Source organism: Anolis carolinensis, chromosome 2 (assembly GCF_035594765.1).
Source record: "Anolis carolinensis isolate JA03-04 chromosome 2, rAnoCar3.1.pri, whole genome shotgun sequence".
Classification (NCBI taxonomy): domain Eukaryota; kingdom Metazoa; phylum Chordata; class Lepidosauria; order Squamata; family Dactyloidae; genus Anolis; species Anolis carolinensis.
The window spans coordinates 62,453,749-62,475,115 of record NC_085842.1 but is presented as its reverse complement, the minus strand read 5'-3'; the positions used below and the strand labels follow the sequence as shown (position 1 = coordinate 62,475,115).

Here is a 21,367-nt window from a genome sequence, read left to right as displayed (position 1 = left end):
TCCATTTTTGAGATAGTATTCTCTTGTATGGGGACAAACAAAACAAAAAAAGAGATGAGAAACCATTCAAACATCTTATTTCCTAATGACTAAGAAATTATTTTATCTTCCTCTTACTTTCACCTATATTTTATTCTCAAATAACAAGTCCTCAAAATTATTACACTTCTAAAACTGCTGATGCTTAGCTGTTAACGTACCTAGTAATTATGTCACAAGATGAGTTTGTTCTACTATTTATGGTGTATTTATTGTAACAAAAGACTCACTTCTTCATCCAGTTAGCAAAGAGCATAAAAATATAGACAAGAATCAAACAAAACCATTATCAAAGGCTCATTATCAGATTCCTCATATTCCAGCTGCCTTCCTATTTTATCTGTTTCCTCCTAGTTTCACCCCTAATTTGACCTTGCTGAGATGTGTGTTGTAAGTGGACATCACTGCCTCTGCTTCGAAATCATTTCTGCCTGCAAGCAGTCATTTAAATACCCACATTAGTGCCACTAGTAGGTTTTTATTGCAGCACTGGAGGGAGGTTTGTGCTGGGAAACGAAGGTCTACTCCTCTCCAATGATGCAACATCTCTTTTTAAAAAGCACTCCTCCCCTTGTGCAGTGAGGCCTCTCAGCAGGTGTCAATGGAGGCTTTTAAAATCCCAATTACATAGCAGTAGCATATTGCAGAGATGTTACAGCTGGGAAGAAAAAAGTATCCCTTGCGATACAATATCTCCTTAAAACAATTGCCCCTCTTCTACTGTAATCAGAATTTTTAAAATACATACTTTGTCTCTAATTGAGGCTTTAAAGCAGTTTAATGCAGTGCAGGAAGGGTAATATACCCCCAACTGTCCCAATTTGGCAGAGATAGTCTTGATTAATCCTACACTGTGCCATGTTTTCAGCTGATTTTTAAAAGTCCAGTTCTTCTTTCCTCCTTTGTACTCAGCTTTCTTCAGTTGCTGCAAAGTAGTTTTCACTCTATTATCTCAGTAGTGGGGAGAGGAGGGGCAGCAGGAACTTCTGTAAATTCCTCCCAAAGGAAACTGTTGCTGCTGCTCCTTGTTTGCAAATATCTCCTCATTGATAACTTTAGCAGGCTTGGCCAGACTCTGATGTTCCTAGACCACAAATGTCCTGGTTTTAATCTGTGAAATGCTGGAGGATATGTGATGTGTGTGTGTTTTGCTAAACCAGAGAATCTTAGAGCTGTAAGAGACTATAACACAGCCCAACCAAAAAATGTTTTCCTTGGTGTCTTGGTTCCTGGAGTTATTTGGGGTGCTGATTCATAAAACTGCATTGGATAGACAGCAACAGCTCTAGTTTCTTAGATATGGTTATCATGATATTTCTGGGCAAACAAATGGTGCCATTTTTGTAATCAGCAGATCAAACATACCCAGAAAGAGGTCTAACATTTGAGGCAAGAAAATGTGTGTTGGCCAAATGTAATTCCCTCTAGTTCAGTGTATAGAAATATCCAAAGTCTGTTTAAAGACCCGCTAAAGGAGGAGGGTCAACCATCTTGTGAGGTGATCTCAAGTGAGAACATGTGTGTGGAGGAACCATGGAACACCTTTATCTTTTTGTACAGTAGAGTCTCACTTATCCAACATAAACGGGCCGGCAGAACGTTGGATAAGCGAATATGTTGGATAATAAGGAGGGATTAAGGAAAAGCCTATTACACATCAAATTAGGTTATGATTTTACAAATTAAGTACCCAAACATCATGTTTAACTACAAATTTGCCAGAAAAAGTAGTTCAATACGCAGTAATGCTATGTAGTAATTACTGTATTTACGAATTTAGCACCAAAATATCACGATGTATTGAAAACATTGACTACAAAAATGCGTTGGATAATCCAGAACGTTGGATAAGTGAGACTCTACTGTATTCCCAAAAATACACAAGAGGATAACCATTCCTTCATGCAGTCTTCAAATAATACCAGTCTCTGGTTCAATTTTGGCTTAATTTGTGAATCCTTTCAAAAAACTGTCATACTTGATTTCCATCTTATATACAGAACTCCATAGTCTTTATTAATAAAATAACACATTTAAAGCTGGAGGTCAGTGATTTATTAGGCACTATGGATGTGAGGTTGTGGTCTCAATATACACCAGGAAGAGACCTGAACTTTCATAGAATTAACTCTGAACAGGAGGAAAGTAAATCATCCTCCATCATTTTTTATATATCTGGAGAACTAATGCATATGATCTCCAGGCATTTTACAGAAAAATCTTTTCATTAACACAAACATACAATTTCATCCAATATTGCTCATCAACAGCCCATGTTTTGGATCTGACAATAAAAAGACATGGGGTCCTCTCATTACCTCACTATGTAGCAAATCCACAGATGATAACATATTTCTAAGGGCTTGCCTACACTTACCAAAAACACAGGTATTGTTCTATTATCTGGGCAGAGGCCACCAGGGAGCGCTAGAGAGAGAATGATTGTCCATTTTATGGGGGTGGAGGATGGATTGAAGGAGGAAAACCATTTCCCCCACTTTCCTGTGATTCCCCCATCCATGTCCCTGTCATGGAAACAACCCTTGTTTGTGATATGGGAAGGGGGAATAACCACCGCAAACAGGTGAAATAATTTTCCTCCTTCAGTTTCCCCCATCCCCCTCGGTAAAATGTACTATCCTTCTCTCTCTAGCACCCCCTGGTAGCCTCTGCCCGGATAATCACACAATGCCAAAATACATACCACAAATATATTATTGGCAGTCTTCACAATGTGCAGCAGCCTTCTGCAGTATCCCAGATTTTTCAGTTTTATTCCAACTGTGCTCTGCTTTAAGCGAAGATGCGGGGTGCAACAGAGTTTGCTTGACTCTCCAGAGTATCTTAGAGCTTTGAAACAGTTTGGACAGTGGGATCAGGTTCAATTCGGCCTGATCCTCTGTCCAGACTGACACTGCTGCCATTACCCTTTCCTTGCACTGATCAGCCCAGGAGAAAGTGATGTATTGTGTCTGTGTTGCCAAGACAGCTGCTGATCTTAGCCAAGCTCCACCTGATCTCCAGGCCATTGCCTACTCTATCTGTGATATTAGGACACCCACACAACTGTCAAGGAGAGGAGATCACCTTCTCCCTTCTTGCTGGTTGCATGCATGCCCTGTTCTGATATCAGCAGATCTCACTACAGTGGTCTGGCAGTTAAGGTAGTGTCAAAGTGCAGCAATTCTTCAGTCTTCATGCATCCGCCATGTCTTTTGGAATTTCTCCTACATTTGAAAGTTTAACGTGCTTTCCACTTTGAATGGAGAGAAATTTATTCATTTTTACACTTTTTCAAACTTTTTTCCCTTCATTCCTAAGAGGATTGCAGCCAACTTTGTTCACCATTTTCTCTGTGTGTGTTTTCACTTTCTTCATCAATAATAAAGCTGCTTTGAATCCAATCTTGGGAGAAAGGCAGGATAACAATTCAATAAATAAGTATATAAATAAACATACAAATACAAACAAAGATGCACCAGAAAATAACACTGGAAAGTCACCTTCCAGATGCTATTTTAATTCTTCCCCAGCTGTTAAGAGCTTAGTCATCACATGTGTTTGTGTCATTTCCTGTTTGTTGGTCTTAGCCATACATACTCATCTTCCTGCATCTGTTAATCTGCTGTTAGCCTACATTTGTTCATTTTACAGTTACCAGATGGGATCTGGAACAGGATTTCTGTAACATGAATCCTTAACACACTTTGGAATAGAATGAGGTACTACAAAGCAAAATCAAGTGGGACAGTGATAGCTGCTCTTTCTCACCCCAAACTCTTGTTTCCACCTTCTCTATGCCCACTACCCTGCCTCCACTAGCCATATTGGGAGGGATGGCCACAACTGAAAATTGGAGTTTGGAATGTAAAGTCTGACATTTTTGTCTGGATCAGTGGAGGCAGCCAAGAAATGCATTGTCATTTTTGGCTACCATATTACACTGTTGACCTATGTTTAGTAAATGGAGGTACATTTTCTGTTTCAAAATCAGCCAGATAAAAAATTGTGTCATTCCTCTTGCAGGGGTTAACATGCTAGTATGGCTTCACCACTCCTAGGTGAGATTTTTTAAGGAAAAGAATTCCTTTCTTAAATACTACTGATCAATGAATGGGAAAGTAAGCATGCTCTTCCCCCTTTCCAAACCTTATTCACCTTCACCATGTCATAATTAAGTGTCTGTAAAAGGCCAAGGCAGCAAATTCAAACTCTCAGGAGTCTGTTCCTGTGCTCCTTTCTTGTTTTTCATGCTTTGTCTTCTTGTGCAACAGTGATAATTTCCAATACTTTGTTGGATCATCACAATGAATGGCCTCAGAAATTGGTTTAAAACCCTCTGCACAACTTGGCTCTGTGTTGATTTTAACCATGGATGGTTCTCGCTTTATGTGCTGTACATCACACAAATCAGGCGGAAAAGACCTATTTACATAAGTCATTTAGTTCAGCTCCTCTTATTTCTCTCTCCTTGAACCAGAACTTTTGCCTTCCCTTGCCTCGCCTTGAAAACATGTTGTGCATCTTCATGTCATTTCCTACTTAAGGAGATCAATCATGAACAGTTTTTCTGTCTTTGCTTTCCTCTGAAGCTGAGAGAGCTCAACCTGCCCAAGTAGGTTTCTGTGTCTGAGTAAGGATTTGAATCCTGGTCTCCAGCTGTCATAGTCAACCACTATACCACACAACTCTATCTCCCCCCGATTTGACACATTCGCCCTTTGGCCTAGACTTGTGTTTTATATCTGTTTTTAACGCTTTTTCCTGCAATATTGTTTTTATGATGGCTTTACTGATATTGTTGATTTATTGTTGTAAATTTATGTGTTTTGATTTGTTTTTATATTGTGATGTTGGGCAAGGCCCCATGTGAGCCGCCCCGAGTCCCTATGGGGAGATGGGGCGGGATACAAGAATAAAATTAATTATTATTATTATTATTATTATTATTATCATCTCCAGTTTATTTTTCCCCTGTCTTGGGGAATTGATTTATGGTTATTGATTTATAGTTTTTAGGATCCTCTAGCTAGCCTCCCCCTCCAAAGTAACCTTCCCATATTTTGGGCCCATAAAATTATTCCAGTATCCAGTGTGATCCTAAGATAATTTCTGAATTGTAAGTAGTAGCTGGTGGCTTGCCTATTAATAGTGTGGTGAATCTTGCTAGTTTAAGGACCTTATCAGACACAGTCTTCTTTGTGTCTTCTCCCCATTTTTTCTCCCCGTTTTTCTATGCTGCTCCATTACATGACAAAGGACAACTACCAACAGGACTCTGTGGGGCTCCATTTCAGCAGCATGAAGAAATGGAGTCAAGAGCATCTTTGGAGAAGTCGGATGATATCCTACCTTGAATGGCACAAAGCAGAGAAATGCGAGGGCAAGGATGTGGGATGGCAGCAGATGGACCTGGATGGGAGGGAACAGAGGCCCCCACCAGATGACTGGTTGCAGATGGTGGCAGCGCTGTCCTTAATGCAAGACATGGAGGCCATTGCTTCACCTCGCGTTGCCCCAGCTAGCCAGCAATCACATAGATGGAAGAGAGGTGCACGCACAATGCTCGCGGCTTCCCTCCACCGCCCAGGCCTGGGGCTGGCAACACGGAAAGCCTCCCATGTTGCCAGCTGCATGGGGGGGGAAGCCACACGCACTGCACACCTCCCTTCCATCCATGTGATTGCCAGCCAGCTGGTGATGCAGGACAGGGCAATGTGTGGTGAAGTGATGGCTTCCATGCCTCATCATTAAGGACAGTGCCGCAGCTGCCTGCCATTGCTGGCCATCTGATGAGGTCCAGAATAAGATAGTTCCCTCCACTGTCCTACACTTTAACTTGCTTTCCCCCTGCCTATCTGATGGGGTCCATAGTCTGAAATTTACATGGGCTATCCACTGTTTAAAGAGCCTGTGTGGTGTAGTTGTCTGAGTGTTGAACTAACACTTTGGGAAATCAGGGTGCAAATCCTTTCTCAGTTATGAAAACCAGCTTGGTGACCTGAGCAAATCACACTGTCAGCTCCAAGAGGAAGGCAATGACAAACCTGCTTTGAATAAATCTTGCCATGTTGGTGTTGTCATAAATCAGAGTTGATTTGGAGCTACATAATAAAAACAGATTATTACATAAAAGTGAATTTCATGCTTATTGAGAGCCAGAATGGTGTGTAGGGGCTTGAGTGTTGACCTAAGACTCTCGGAGACCAGGATCTGAATCCCCACTAGGCCATGGAAACTCACAAGGTGATCTTGGGCTAGTCACATTCTCTCTATTTCAGAGAAAGGCAACAGGAAGCCTCCTCTGAAAAGATCTTGCAAAGAAAGCCCAGTGATAAGTTTGTCTTGAAGTTGCCACATATCAGAAACAATTTTGAAGCACACAACAAATCCAAGGTTTGGGTAAACTATTTGAGGGTGGTGGTGGTCTTAACAGCCTTGGATAGCTTTAGCTGTTCTATTTATTCATACATTCTTATTAAGTTTAAATCCATCTCTTCTTTTAGGATCATAAAAATAATTTTCAAAGTATTTCAAGGCTAACTCCATTTGGAGACATAACACAGTTCCAAATCCTTAGCTCAACTGAGTGGTGGCAAGAAAAAAGTATTTTACCCACTGCAGATGTACCCTACTCCTGCTATCATCTGTGATGAACAGATTTAGAAACTTCTTGCCATGCTTCAGAAACTTTGGGATCTATCAAAGCTCATCTTCCATGATGAAATGGAATCAAGAGAGGAAAAACAAAGCAAGTACAGTAGAGTCTCACTAATCCAAGCCTCACTTATCCAAGCCTCTGGATTATCCAAGCTATTTTTGTAGTCAATGTTTTCAATATATTGTGATATTTTGGTGCTAAATTCGTAAATACAGTAATTACAACATAACATTACTGCGTATTGAACTATGTTTTCTGTCAAATTTGTTGTATAACATGATGTTTTGGTGCTAAATTTGTAAAATCATAACCTAATTTGATGTTTAATAGGCTTTTCCTTAATCCCTCCTTATTATCCAAGATATTCGCTTATCCAAGCTTCTGCTGGCCCGTTTAGCTTGGATAAGTGAGACTCTACTGTAAATACTTTGCGCTCCATGCCTCACACCTCTGAGGATGCCTGCCATAGATGTGGGCGAAACGTCAGGAGAGAATATTTCTGGAACATGGCCACACAGCCCGAAAGACATACAACAACACTTTGCGCTCCCACCACAATTCTTGCCTCTGATGACAATATGTATTTTTCACATGCTTTAGATTTTCTCTCCTTCCATTGTGTTCTAGTAAAATATTCTTATGAAAGATATCTCTAAACACAGTAAATTCCTGTAACAAAGGAGTAACAGCATGCTGCCAAGCAGCAGATTCTTACCTTAATGAATTAATGCATGCTATGCTTCACTTTTATATGGACATCTGCTCAGTTGATTCTGACCATTTTAAAAGCTTGTTTGCAGATGCCAGAGGCAGGCAGCTCTTCTCACTTGGGGAACATATGGGAATTTTCTTTCCTTTTTATGTGCAGCTCAATCTCATGCCTATTTACTTGGAAGTAAACTCTGCTTAGTTGAGTGGAGTTTACCTCTTGATAAGCATGCATGGCATTTCAACAGCACTCCTAACAAATACTTTCCATTCATGTGAACAAATGCTGTTCTGTCTTAGGATACAATATAGGCCCCAACTGTTGGGACTTCAGCATATTTGATGCTGATTTACATCATGCATTTCAGGATGGCATCAGTCCTGTAATGTATCCTGAAATCTCCTAGCACTAGTAACCAATCATTAAAAAAGCAATAGATGAAGTATGCTTGAAGTTTTTTTTTTGGGGGGGGGGGGTTAACGAAAGGTGAGTTACCAGGTGGCAAGAATTCAGCATTCAATCATCTAAATTGGAAGCAGATTGATATCTTCCCATTTTTGATAAGAGGAAATTGGTACACTTGGTTGTTAAGTGAGCACACCATTTGTGTGTTAGTGAGGGCGCAAAGTGAACAAATAGCTTTCCCAGAAGTGGTAGATAGAAGGGAAATAAATATCCACACAAAAAAACAAGATTATCAAAATCTCAGCATAAAAATAAAACAGCATCCAAAGTGAATGGAATGCCAACTTGTTCTTCTGACTTACAGCTGTCAAGGTTAGTCTAACGTGGCCTTTGTTTGTCTATTTCCTTCCTTCCTTCCTTCCTTCCTTCCTTCCTTCCTTCCTTCCTTCCTTCCTTCCTTCCTTCCCTAAAGGAATCTGAAGAAGCATTTTTTATTTCTACACTTGTTTGGTAATGGCAATTCACCTTTTTTTAGCTCTGTTAAATGTTAAGCTTTTCTATTTTGATTTTGTGCTTTCACAGTGTTTAGATTTTACATTACATTTTTGTCCCAGCTTCTTACTTAAAAATAACATTCAAGTTGAGTAAAACATCACTTTCAAAAAACAAGCAGATCATGAAATGGTTAAAATCAGCACAATAAATAATCATCTACTCTTTTTCTCCACTATCTCACTTTTTAATTATTGGGAACTCAGATCATGTTCCTCCCAAGCTTTTACTTTCTTATTATTTGTCTTGTTTTTTGTGCATTCATGAGGATTACATGCATCAGGATTTTTATGTGTGGTGTTCTACCAATGTACAAGAACATGAAGGCACAACAGTACAACACTTTGTAAGAGCACTTCATGATTGCTTTATTATAGTATATTACCAATGAAAACAAAAGAGGTAAAATTGAAAAAGAATGAAAACCTATTGTAAACTATACATGTTCCAATTGTATAATTATATTTGAATATTTCCCAGTTAAAACTGGAATGAAACAGGAGGAGTCCTATAGAACAATATAAAAACAGAATAGGGGAATGTTTTTTTCAACCCCACCCCCCCACCCAAATTATTGATTCCCATTATAGATTTATGAGGGCTCTATTTAAAACTAACATCAGTGTGAGATCCAATATTGTTTTTATGGGCAGTCTGTAAAATGCTTTCTAAAATTATCCAAGATTGCATATGGCATTTTTTCTTCATCTACATGACATTAGAATAGATTCAACTTAATAAATTAAATTTGACAGATGATTAGTCTATAATGTGGTGCAATCAGTTTTAGTGTTTGAAAGAAAAATGGAAAATGGACAGGCTATTTAACTCTGACAGATCTGCTGTATGTATGATGGGCAGTGCTTTTATCATCATATATATTACACCATGGTGAAGGCTCCATGGAATGATTATGCTGCTATTTGAAAATGGTATAGGGCAAAGCTAGAAAATTCATGTAACAATGAAAGATAATGAGGCCTGGAGCAGAAAGTAAAAGTCTTACAGCAGTTTTTCTAGCTTCTGGTGGAGACGTGAGTGCTGATTGATTGACCCTGATGGAGTATTTGAAAACTACCCCAATCCCAATATTTTGAGAATTGAGGCATTAAAGGACAAGCAGATTTAACAAGTATGTCAGTAGGCAGGTCATGCATATAAACATGTAATTATGAGATTATGAGATGTATTATGAGATTTTTTAGTATTTTAATGCAAGAAAAAAAGTGAGATTATGTCTATGATCTTAACCAGTGGTCCGTAGGATGATGATGATGATGATGATGATGATATTTTTTCATTTCATTCATTACCTGCCTCTCTTTACAACTCGAGATGGGAACCAAGGGGGCTGCAGTGTCTTCACAGGGTATCCACAAAACCTTGAAGATATGTCTCAGCAAGTTTCAGTATGGAGGAACTATCAATTGTTCCATTGTCATGGACCAACCACCACCTGATCAGGTTTAGACCCACCATGACTTCCAACCTCCACAGGGGTGGAGGACCCATTAAGATGGTCTGCCCCTTGAGACTTATAGATCCAGATGGATGTCTGATGTCTCTTGGGGAGTTTCCTGTCATGGTGGCAGATGATCCTGCCAAAGTCCTGGTTGATCTTTCGAATACAGAGACAACTAGAGCAGTGGACACAATCGCTTCCAAACGTCCCCTCTTGCATAGCAGAATCAACTCAGCTCCTTGGTTTACCAGGGAGTTGACAGTGATGGAGCAAACGAGGCGGACCCTAGAGTGCATCTGGTGGAAATCTTGAAATGTTGTAAAGATTGCCAGTGGTCCTTTCACAGTGAGTATGGGAGTGGTTTTTTTTTTTTTTTTGCTAGTGTATATATAGTGAGATAATGAAATGGTCCCCTGCTTTTTATGGTCAGGTCCAGAGAACTGACTTCTGATGAGTTCATGGGATGAAAATGTATGTTTGGGATAATGAAGTGATTGTCTTGTAAAAATCTTGGAAATCATCTGCATGCTTCTCCACATAAAGAAAACAACGTTTGGAAACCTTGCCCAGAATATCAGTTGTTTTTAAAGTACTCTATGGGAATAGATATATCTGTTTCAAAATTTCCCATGTACATAAATGGCTTTAGGGCCATTTGGTATCCTATGGCCCCTCCCTTTTACTTCCAATATTTTTTTTCTTCAATTGAAGTAGTTTTTTAGACATTTCAGCCAGAGAAATTTTTTTTTAAAATGATGGAGGATGATTTACTTCCCTCCTGTCCAGAGTCAATTCTATGATAGTTCAAGCCTCTTTCTGGTGTATATTGGTATACAGTGACCTAACATCCATGGTGCCTAATAAATCACCCTCTTCCAACCTTAAAGGTGTTATTTTATTGATAAAGTCTGTGCAGCCTCATATATAACATGAAATTTGGAGGGTTGACAGTTTTTAAAAAGGATCCACAAATTGAGCCAAAATTGAAATACAGATTTATACTGTTTGATGACCTGGTGAAGGAATTATTATCCTCGTGTGTATTTTTAGGAGTGCATAAAATAATGGGTTCTGGAATTAGGTTTTAACAAAAAGTTTCTTTTTTCTCCTTGGGATATAACCCAAACTGAAACCCTCCTCCACCATGACGTTAATTATTCTTGTAATACTTTTGAATGGGTTGCTGTTACGTTGGCTATAGGGTGATCTATGTGTTTGCTGTTGTAATATTTCCTCATTATAATTTGAAGTTTTTGTGCTACAATGCAGCTCCTTTACTAGTATTTTAATAACAATAGAAGGACCTATAGATATCTCACAGAGGAGTTATTGTTCTCTATGAGGGTGCTTCATACTGTAGAATTAGTGCAGTTTGACACTACTTTAACTGCCGTGGCTCAATGCTATGGAATCCTGAGAGCTGCAGTTGGGCAAAACACTAGCACTCTTTGCCAAGGAAGGCTAAAAACCTTGTAAAACTACAAGTCCATAACATTGAGCCATAACAGTAAACATGCTATCAAATTGCATTTATTCTACAGTGAAAATATACATTGAGTCATGTTATTCCACAGTTGTGGGGCTGTATTTTCAAACTGTGGAGTATTTCAGTGACAAGCCTTTTCCCAATTTTTGAAATGTGATTTATTATTGATATTTATGGTTGTTTCTAGCATAGCCTCTGAGGAAGGTCATTCTATGCAATTTAAAGGCTGAAATATGTTGTGCTTTTTACCGAAAAAGATAATCATGAAAAAGAAATTTAATCAATAAGCATGTGAAGTGTGTTTCTTTCTTTGCCTGTGGCGCCACTGGAAGTCTTTCCCACTGAATAGGAAGGAACCTGCTTCTAGTCCTGAGTGCCTCAAAGCCTTCTTAGAGGCTTCCCCTGCTCCTCCCCACAAGCTCAGCTTTAGAAGGAATAAAATACAGTCACTGTTTTCCCTGATGAGGCAGGAAATTGTATCCTATTAAGGCATATCAGCTTTTCAACATACCATGTTAAATCACAGGCCTGCAAAATTGAGAGTCATAAAAACAGTTTTAAAAATTACACTAGTCTTGTAGAAGTTTGTTTAGTATCCACAAATGATCTCAGATTTGCTCAATCATGGAGAATTTTTCTCATAGCTTGCTTTGCCATTTTCACTTATGCTTGGGATCATAAGTGTTTCAGATTTTGTTTTTTTGTTTTTCAGATTTCGGAATATTTGCATGTACATAGTCAGATACCTTGAAGATAGAATCCCAGTCTAAACACATTCATTTATGTCTCATATAAATCTTATATACATAGCCTGAAGGTAATTTTATGCACAGTACTTTTAATCATTATGTGTGTGAAACAAAGTTTGTTTACATTGATCCACCAGAAAGCAAATGTATCACTGGCTCAGCCCCTCATGGAGACAATTTTGTATTTTGGAATTCTGGATAAGAGATGCTCAACCTGTATACATCAGGTAAGATGATGGACAATGAGAAGGTTTTCCTTGAACTCTTGTAACTTAATCTATACATATCATAAAAGTGAATATGTATATGTGTGTGCGCGCATGTGCATGTGGCTGGGGTGTCCACTTACACAGACAGGTTCCCGCTTCCACAAATAGCTATAGCTCCCACTACACAGGAGACACCAATGACCCACCCTCCAATGATATTGCAGTTTATAGTGAGTGCCGTGAACATTGTTGCACCCCTAGGCTGTGCAGGCACCTCAAAACCACATTGGAGCTCCAGAATATAAGCAAGCAAGCTGTTTATTGAAGATTATATGGAAGTAATAGCACATTAAAGTTCAGAGTCAATAAAATGGGTTTAAAACTACAAGAACAAAGTACTAGATAAACTTGAGGCAAGAGTCTATAAAAATCACTCAAAGAACATAGTCCAGACTGGATATCAAAGTAAGTCCCACAAAAGATATCACTAATAGTCCAAACAAGAGTTTCAAGGATTAATCCAAGGCATGAATCAAACTGGAATGCAGGAACAAGACTCCAAATTTAGTCCAAGGTACAGAGTCCAAGATGGATCACACAACAAGGGTCTCGGCTGGAACACAAGGCAAAGGTCTTGGTTGGAACACAAATCCAAACTGCAAAATCAACTAGAAACACCGGAACAAGCAAAGCTGGAACCTGAAACAAGATACAAGGCCGCAGAAATACACACGAGGCAAAGATCTTCCTTCTTGAATTGGGAAATTCAAGATCCCATACCGTGAGAAGGTTGCTCATTATTTCATTTCAAAAGCAGACGCCTACTCCTCCTAATACACTCCTTCTCTTTTCTCAACTGAGTTATCGCTTTCCTCCTGTCAAGCTCATTATCCCTCCCCACTTTATCAGTTCCTACAGCCAAACTAGAATGTCCATCTGACACCTGGAGAACCGACCTTGATTGCAGTGAGGAATGTGGTTCAAACTGCTTGCTTGCAACCATTCTGTCTCTGGTCCCAGAATCCACTGGCACAAACTCTGGTTGCATCTCAGGCCCAAACCCAGAGTCCTCTGGCAAGGCAGGTGCGGGAACAAACTCTAGCTGCACCTCTGACAAGGCAGGTGCAGGGACAATCACAGGCTGAATGGGGCCAACCTCAGGCTCACCTGACAGCTCAGATGGAGGCTGGGCTTCAACAAACATGTACAAGACCCCTGCCAATGTCTCCACAAACACCATATTGCCCACCACCCAAGCGAAGGCCTTCATACAGGGACAATTTCATCCTAGATTTTCTGTTTTTCCTCCACCACAGACATCCCAGTGTTTCTTATTCTCTCCATTGGTGTGGAATTTGCGTGATCCTGCCCACTGCTTCTCCCATAACCATTTCCTACTCTTTTCTATGGTGCACAGCAGACAGAGGAATTGATCAGCAACTTAACATACTGGAAGGGTTTGGGGGACTGATTCAACATGATGAAAGTTGTAATACACCCTGCATCAAGACAGAGCAATGGACCTGGACCAAATTTGGCACACAGAACCCCCATGACCAATGAAAAATACTGAATAGGGTTGGGGGCGATTGACCTTGATTTATAGGAGTTGTAGCTCACATCCAGAGAGCACTGTGAACCCAAAGAACAATGGATCAGAACCAAACTTGGAACAAGTACCTGCTATGCCCAAATTTGAATACTGGTGGCTTTTGAGGGGAATTGCCCTTAACATTTGGGAGTTATAGGTACTGGGATTTAAAGTTCACCTGCAACCAAAGAGCACTCTGAGCCGTATCAAAGATGGACTTATACCTAACTTGGCACACAGAACTCCCATTACCAGCAAAAAAATACTGGAGGACTTTAGTGGGAATTCACCTTGATTTTGGAGAGTTGTAGTTCACCTATATCCAGAGAGCACCACAAATTCAAATGATGATGAATGCATGACTAATACGCCCAAATTTGAATACTGGAAGGTTTTCGGAGGGATAGACCTTGAATTCTGGGAGGTGTAGTTCACCTACAACCAAAGAAACTGTGAACCCCACTAATGATAGACCTGGATCAAACTTGGCACACAGAACCACCATGACCAACTGAATATACAGGAGGGGTTTGGGAGGAACTGACCTTCATTTCTGGGAGTCGTAGTTCATTGACACCCAGAGACACTGTGAACATCACTGATGATGAATCTAGACCAAACATGGCCCACAGAACTCCCATAAGCAACTGAACCTACTGGAGGGAATTGAGGGGGACTGACCCACCATGGTGGGAGCTGTAGTTCATCCTGCAGCCAAAGAGCACACTGAACTCCACCAATGATGCATCTAGAGCAAACTTGCTCAACATGACAAACTTTAACTACTGATGGAGTTTGAGGGGGTTAACCTGACATGATGTGAGTTGTAGTTAACCCGAAACCTTATGCATTTTGTAAAATAAAAAATGACTTTTTCAAATAACCCAGGCAATGCCAGGTACCCAGCTAGTGCCAAATAATACTCATTATGCATGCTTATTTGGCTATATGTTGGTGTGTTTGTCCCCATGTAGGTGTCCATAGGACTGTAGTGGGCATAACTATTTACTGCAGGTTTCATACTCACACCTATCACTTGACAGGTATAGCAGCAATGCATATATTATTTTGTATACCTAGCATTTCAGATAAACAGCATAAATCTGTTTGGTAGCATTCAACTGTGTTTCAAAAAGACTATTCAAGTCAGTAATTCATTATTCACAATAGTATCCTTGAGAGAGAAAACATTCAGGAACAAGATATCAAATTATCTATACACTTGAATGACTCACCCCTTTGAGATCATCCAAACATTCAGGCCAGCACATGAAAGAAAGAATGGTTAACTATGTGACTGTTCTGCCTAGTTGGGGACTGAATGTTTTCTCACAAACATTTCCAGGTTGAGAGGTTTACTTTCAAAGCAGCTGGGCCCTTAAGAAAACATTTCACTGTTTTCAGTGCTTGTTGTGAGCATTATTTTGCCAAGTGGTTGTTGCTGATTTTGCACTGCTATAGGGACTGATCTTGAGAACACAGTACATATTTAAATGAGAAATTCATTTATTTCACTCTTCAAGCATCTTGGTTTAACAATGTAAAGAAAAGGAAAGTAAAAATGATAGCACTTTCAACTGAATCCTTCCTTTAGCTATTCTCTCTACTTTTCTTTCCCAAAGCAGGAACAATACACAAGTATCCTTGTGTTCAGCTACACAAGTAGAGCACTTTAACTGCCATGGCAACATCTGATAGAATCTCAGGATTTGTCATCTGGGAAAAGGCTCTTCCTGTACACAAACTACAAATCCTAGGATTTCATAGGAAGCAGTACAGGCAGAGTGGAATTGTACAGCTATAATTATCTGGTGTCAGTGCGTATTCCAAAAAAGGAAGCTAGCACAAGAGAAAGTCTTTCTTAGAAGGGTTCTACATGGACACTTTATCTCAGGGCCAATCTGGAATGTCAGGTTCTGGATCAGCTCCAGGATGGTTTTGACCAGGCCAATTCAGAGGTGGGAAGGACTCCTGTGACCATTCAGGATCACCAAAGACAGTTTGGCATTGCTAGACAACCACCCCCTCTTGTTCTCATTGTAGTCGCAGCCACTAGATGTCTATCGCTCATTGCATGGAGTGATATCAGCTGGGGTGCCTGGACATCGTGGGAGAAGCAAGGGGAGAGGAGGAGTGCCACCCCATGTCCCCAGATCACCCAAACCCAGGTAATGTGGGATGGCTGTGTAAACCCTTTCCGCTAATTCTCTCCTGGAACCAGCCCAATTGCTTATGCAGCCCCAAAGTTGTGGTTCGCTTTGGATTCTCAGAGAAAATTTGGAGCAATACGCATTTTTTTAAAAAATGTGTTTTTAAAATGTTGCTCAGTTCTGTGCATCATACAGCCATTAAGGAGCACCTTCACTCCCCTTCAGTATAAAGAATGAGTGTAGATGTGCCTTCAGCGTCTCCTGGTCACAGCTTTTCTTAAAGAAAAACAGCAATTCTCTCTTAGTTTCCCCCTATCCACTGGCCTTTTGCCACTCTGAGATTCCTTGCACGTAAATGATTTGCTTCACTAGTCAGGAGGAGAGAAACCACATTGCACAGTCCCTGTTGATAAGGTTCAAAGTGGCTGCAGTTGCTTCAGAAGCACACACTGCCTTTCCCGTTTTCTCTTCTCACCCCCCTTTTCCCCGAACTAGGAAAACAAACAAATTCTATGACTGAGTAGATCATGTAACCTCTCAGGAATGTTATCTGCCCCTATTCATGAACTAGAGGGAAGTAGGAGAGAAAAGAAGTTTCTTTGTCATTTATGGATTTAAAAACTCCTCTCAGAATGTCCATTGTAATCTCCTTTACTCACACTTGAATTCCAAAATGTGCATCTGATAGTTTGTATTAAATCATCAAGATCTATCAGGAAAGCAGAAAATTGAAGGCATAGCCTAATGTTTTTGTGTATACGTGTGTGGAAAATATCTCCCCTCCCCTACCATGTAAAAACATCATCTTTTCCTTCTCTCTCTCTTTGATAAGAATTTTCTGTTTTTCCCCCCTTTAATGTCACATCCAAATGACAAATGAATGATGGTAGGAAACCTTACTTGAAAATATGTTCCACTGAAATCAATAACATTTATTTCCATGTAAGTATTTGTATCGGGGTGCAAGTTATAGGGGCACTTTATTTTGATGAGAACTCTAGTTGAAGTTGGTGTAATACAGCAAATCCACTCTCATTTCTCTCACACACTGTACACTCACATAGGCACACTAGGGAACTATGGAAGGAAATAAATCACAAAATAAAGCTGGAATAAGTATATTCTTCTATACCTGTGCTTTTTTACTTTTTAAAGAACTTTAGCAACAATCCTAATACACTATGGATAAACAATATAGAAATCTCCTGCAAGATATTGGCTATATAAACAATGGTATAGCCCCATTTTAACTCTAGCAAATTGGTACCCATGTGTGAAATCAGCCTTGTGAGCTGTTCAAACATACAAGTGGGCCATACGGTATAGACCTCCAAGATATTACCTTGCAAGTGAAGCTGTCATGTTCCAACCCCACACATTGAAGCATCTAATTTGCAAAACATTATAATTATGCCTGTTACTAATTTGCATTCTCATTATGCAAATTTAACATATTGGTTATTACAGTTATTTCTACCTTTGTGTTTCAATCTTAGTGCCATTTTTATAGTAACTAACTACTCTGCTAAGAGAACGAAAAGAATGGTGTTATAATTTGTTAAGAATGTATAAGTTTTAAGTACTGAATATGTAAAATTCAAAGGTTTTCAATAATTTAAATAAAAAAACTCAAAAAAAATGAATGGTGTTATAGTTCTGGTGTTTATACTTGGAACAGAGAGACACATGTTCAGATCTTTATTTTGTCATGGAATTAATCACTGCTGACTCTCAGCATATCTACCATATAAGATTGTTGTGCAAATACACAGCAGTACAAGAACCATATAAATTGGGGAATAGCAGCATGGTGAGCAACAGAAAGCCCCAGCCCCTGCAACTTTTGTCATGCACAGGCATTTCAGATTTCCAGATTTCGTTTTCTTACAAATGGCAAAAGGTTATAGAGACACAAAAATTCACAGTTAAGTCCATGAAAGCGAATTTCATCTGATTCTCATGAGAAAATACAGAAGAAATTAATTGGAAACTTACAAACTGCATCATCTGTCCTTGTACTTTGCCTCACCTTGTACCTGTTTCCCTCATTCTTTGCACCTTTCCACTACACTTCTCCTTTTTTTTTTTTTTTTTTTTGCCTTACTCTGGGTCTGTCATTCCCTGGCTCACACAAGCCAGGAGAGATTGCAGAAATTTGGAGGTTTTGTTTGCTTTCTGAGCTTATTGGGAAATACAGGATTCTATCCCTTCTCTTCTCCCCTCTGCTTACTGAGCTGAGTGCACTACTTTTGCACTGTTATTGGGGCTAGAACTCAAAAACTTTAGTATCTTTTCCAATCAGATACTAAAGATGAGAAGATTTTAAAATACAATTGCTTTAATCTGCACAATAACACTAAGGGGTGTGCAACAGAATAGTTGACCAGAATAGAGTAAACAACATGCCCAAACACACAATCATACCTCTTATCCTTTCCTTCTTTGTGCTTCTCCTGCCCGGCTCTGCCCTTTACTTCAGGTACCTCTCTGTTCCTCTGTTTTCCAAAATAATTCTTCTGTGCTTCCCCCTCCCATCTCTCTCCTCTCATGTCATCACGATCTTCCTTCACCTTCACACACATCTTCTCCCACTGTGCCTAGCAGTGCTATCTTTTTCCAACTCCAACTCCTCCTCCCCTCTCTTTAACCCATTCTCAAAACTTTATTTTTATAAAATTTATACTTATAAAATCTTATTATCTTCACTGTGAACTCAAATGACAGTTCAAGTAAGCTAAAGACAAATGGAAGTAGGAGAAGAAGAGAAAAACTGGGACGTAAAAATAGCTGAAAAATGGGACAACAGAGAACAGTTGAGAGTAGATGTTTTATTTATTTACAACATTTTTATCCCGCCTTTCTCACCCGAGGGGACTCAAGGCAGCTTACAACACCTGACAAGATTCAATGCCAAACAATCAATAAAATTAACAACACATTAAACACATTAACAGTAATTGGTAAAAATACATTATACAAACATTAAAATATTGATGCTGTCAATGATGTTATTGATGTTAAGGGGCCCCTGGTGGCACAGTGTGTTAAACGCTGAGCTGCTGAACTTGCGGACCAAAAGGTGCCAGGTTCAAATTCCGGGAGTGGAATGAGCGCCCGTTGTTAGCCCCAGCTCCTGCGAACCTAGCAGTTCGAAAACATGCAAATGTGAGTAGATCAATAGGTACCGCTCCGGCGGGAAGGTAACAGTGCTCCATGCAGTCATGCCGGCCACATGACCTTGGAGGTGTCTACAGACGCCGGCTCTTCGGCTTAGAAATGGAGATGAGCACCAACCCCTAGAATCAGTCACGACTGGACTTATCATCAGGGGAAAACCTTTATCTTTACCTTTACAATATTTATTAGGAGCAGGAACCTGAGACCTAAGTTTGGAACATCATTTCTTTGGACTACAGGCCGTCCCTGAGTTACAAACATCCGACTTACAAATGAGTCATAGTTACAAACCAGGTTTTTTAAAAATGAAAACATTTTCTTTTTCATATGTGTTGCTTTGGACAACCAGTATTTCTTCTGCTTTTCCAACCAGTGGAACCGGGCAGCTGCCTTCCTGATCTGGGTAGCAATTGCAGACTCACATCTTTTATTGAATAGCTGCTTCCAGACTATGCGGCTCTAAATTAAGATGTACTCTGGTAGAATATAATTCAGGTTGGTGAAGCTGTGATTTTTAAAAACAGATCTGATTTTTTTTTGAAATTCCATCACTCCTCACTCAATTTTTTTAAAAAATATGCCCTTCTTAAATGGTTCTATCACATGAATCAATTACCTGAGGAAATAAATGTGAATTAAACACTTTAGAGAATAAGTGAGGCCTCCCTGTGGGAATCAGTTTCTAAATGCAGCACTTATTTATTTTTTTGAAAAGAAAGCTTTTCCTAGTTTTTCCTGTTTGGTGCAGAGCTTCTTCCTGTTCTCGCAGTCCCCATCTCTCACAGGAGGAATCCCAGATGCATATTAAATAATGTTGGATTGGAAAAGAAATGAAGCTCTCTTTCTCAGACAATTATTTTTAATTAATTTTTGGAGGCTCAAACTGTTTTTATCTTGGTCTGGGGAGGCTCAATCTTCTAGATGGTGTGAAACCTCATGTTACAAGGATCATAAAAATACAAGCTCCCCTTTAATAAAAGACTACTTTGCTAAGGGCTTTTCATTTTAATTAATGAGAAGACATGTATTTCTCTCATATAGATAGATAGATATAGTATAAATTAACACCAAGACATGTATTTTAGATTTGTGTGTTATGTATATGTATGTATGTGTGTATACACACACATATGTGCAAAACTTTGGTTAAAACTCATTTGTTGTATCTATTTCATAAGATTCATTCTTATGACTCGATATAAAGAGATGCTGGCGGTGCCAATGCAAAAAAACTTAAGATTCAAAACACTGCCCTGTGACTTTCAGAAGAGTTCTGTAAGTCTCATAAATGGCTCCACGTCTTCTTTGCGGGTGCTGCTTCTCCTCCAAACAACTCTGAGGAGAATGGTGAGGTCCGGAGTTGACAGAGAAGCCCTGCTCTTTACCCAAAGGGTATGACAAAGGGGGAGGAAATTAGGAGGAGGGGGAGGGTAACAGTGGTAAATGTGTTCTACCATTGTAGGAAGTTTCATCCCAATAACTCTAAAAATGAGGGAGAAAGGAGCCCTGGTAGCTTTCGCCTTGCACAATTACTTAACAAAAAAGTAACGAAAAATTCATTCTGTTGTTATAGTTACAATACAGATCCCTAATGATATTTTGGAAACACTTTAGAAACGATTTGCCACCCCTCTAATTTAGTAATGAATACTGAAATTTTTTTTCATGGATAGCATAGGCCCAAATACATAAAAATACATTTCATACATAATATAAATTCCCCAAGGTAGACAATTTATTAGATTAATTCATATTAATCCTTAGTGCTCATTAAATCAGTGTGTTAGTCACACAAACTACCTGTCATTTTACAAAAATACACAATTAAACGTACTTGTTTCATTAGCGAACTAGCAACGTTCTATTTAAAAAGTACAGTTGGACCTCCATAGCCACAGATCCTGTATCCATGGATTTAAACATCCACAGTTTGAAATAATTTTTTAAAATTCCAAAAAGCAAACCTTGATTTTGTGTTTTTAAATATAAAATATCATTCTATTATACCATTGTATATTATGGAATTTGATCATTCATGGATTTTAGTATCCATGGGAGCGGGTATCCTGGCATCCCTCACAACCTTCTGGCAAACAAACTAGTAAAATGTGGGCTAGACAAAACTACAGTTATTGGCTAAGCAAACGAACCCAAAGGGTGCTCACCAATGCGTCGTC

General features: G+C 39.3%; 1 long non-coding RNA gene across 1 annotated transcript in view; it reads right to left on the bottom strand.

Moving 5' to 3' along the window:
- The window catches only part of LOC134296024 (uncharacterized), a 380,459-nt gene extending 359,894 nt beyond the window's left edge, over window positions 1–20,565 (bottom strand). Inside the window, exon 1 of the long non-coding RNA XR_010002580.1 lies at window positions 18,438–20,565. This is a non-coding gene — a long non-coding RNA (uncharacterized LOC134296024). The remainder of the gene's footprint in view (window positions 1–18,437) is intronic.
- Between the last annotated feature and the right edge of the window lie 802 nt (window positions 20,566–21,367).